The 1,749-nt window shown below is 42.3% G+C and overlaps 1 non-coding gene across 1 annotated transcript; it reads left to right on the top strand.

The window, feature by feature from the left end:
- Positions 1-1,443: 1,443 nt before the first annotated feature.
- LOC148548020 (small nucleolar RNA R71) lies at positions 1,444-1,547 on the top strand. Its single transcript, XR_015897904.1, has one exon. It is a non-coding gene; the product is annotated as a small nucleolar RNA R71 (small nucleolar RNA).
- The last annotated feature ends 202 nt before the right edge of the window (positions 1,548-1,749 follow it).

The raw sequence follows: 1,749 nt of genomic DNA, 5'->3' as shown, positions 1-1,749 counted from the left end.
GCTTGCTTCTTAGTTTTGTCAGCCAGTTGTATGATTACATCAGTGGATCTCACCTCATTCAGTTGTAGCCTCTTCATAAGAGTTAGAGGCATCACATTTATGCTAGCTCCTAGATCACAGAATCCTCTGTCAATTTTTGTTTCCCCTATGATGCAAGGGATATGAAAACTTCCTGGGTCCGTTTTCTTAGAGAGTGTGTCCTTCTTGATGAGAGCACTGCATTCTTTGTTCATTGTTACCGTTTGTCCTCCCTTCAAAACTCTTTTCTTGCTTAACAATTCCTTTAAATACTTGATGTGTGTAGGCATTTGATGGAGAATCTCAAGAAAGGGAATATTGACATGGAGAGAGTTAAATGTCTCTAAAAACCTTGAATAGGTTTTCCCTTTTTCACCTCCTCCTAACCTCTGAGGAAATGGTGCTTTTGGTTGGTATATTTCCAGCATGCCTTTTTGCAGTTCCTTGGCTTGCTCAGTTTCACTTTCCTGCTTAACTTCTTCCACATCTTCCTTCAAGATTTCTGGTTCCTGCTCTGAGGGCCTGATTCCTTCTTCTTCTGAAACTTCCTTCAATATGGTGATGGCCTTGCATTCTTCCCATCTCACTCTCTTTTGTTCCCCTTTAGGATTCTTTTCTGTGTCACTAGGGAACACTGCAGTTGATTTGACGGCCTGTTGAGATAGCTCTCCTACTTGAGACTCCATCCTCTTGAGTTTTTCACCATGGTTTCTTAAGGTAGCTCTCACATCATCCCTGAAGCTTTTCAATTCGGTTATGTCTTGACTCATGGTTGCCATCATTCCTTCTATCCGGTTTAATTGATCTTGAAATTGTTGGTTCGGATTAAGTTGGGTAGGTTGATTATTTTGGCCATGATATGATGGTTGGGGGTAAGTGTTCTGTGTGGCTTGGTATGATCTTTGGTTGGAGTTTTGGTATGTGGAATTGTTATGTTGGTTGTGGTTGTAAGGTTTGTGGTTTTGTGGTTGGGTTTGTTGGTTTCCCCACCCAAAGTTTGGGTGATTTTTCCATCCTGGGTTGTAAGTGTTGGAATGTGGATCATATGATTGCCTTTGTTGGTTTCCCACATAGTTGGCCTCTTCCCAATCACCTCCTTCAATGCTTACTTCCTCTTGATCTTGTGTGTGTATTGCAGCCACTTGCTTTGTTTCTAATTGCCTGGTAAGCTCTGCTAGTTGCTTGGCAAACACCTTGTTTTGGGCTAAAATTGTATCAACATGGTTCAGCTCCATGACTCCCTTAGTGTTGTGCCTTTCTGATGCATAGTAGTACTCATTCTCAGCCACTGTCTCAATCACTTCAATGGCCTCTTCCACAGTCTTTTTCCTGTTCAATGAACCTCCTGATGAATGGTCTACAGCCTTCCTTGATTCATAAGAGAGTCCATCATAGAAAATATGCAATTGCACCCAATCATGGAACATGTCTGGTGGGCATTTCCTTGTCAAATCCTTGAATCTCTCCCATGCCTCGTAGAGAGTTTCACCATCTTGTTGTCTAAAAGTTTGAACCTCAGATCGAAGCCTATTGACCTTTTGTGGGGGGTAGAAACGTGCCAGAAACTTGCTTTCCACCTCATCCCATGTTGTTAGACTCCCCCTTGGGAATGATTCCAGCCACTTAGCTGCTTTGTCCCTAAGTGAAAATGGGAACAAAAGCAGTTTATAGGCATCTTCCTGGACTCCATTGGACTTCACAGTGTCACAAATTCTCAGGAATTTTGTGAGA

This window comes from Arachis ipaensis, chromosome B8, assembly GCF_059453495.1.
Source record: "Arachis ipaensis isolate K30076 ecotype BB chromosome B8, ASM5945349v1, whole genome shotgun sequence".
Lineage (NCBI taxonomy): Eukaryota > Viridiplantae > Streptophyta > Magnoliopsida > Fabales > Fabaceae > Arachis > Arachis ipaensis.
The sequence above is the reverse complement of the archived record's forward strand: the minus strand, read 5'-3'. Positions and strand labels throughout refer to the sequence as shown.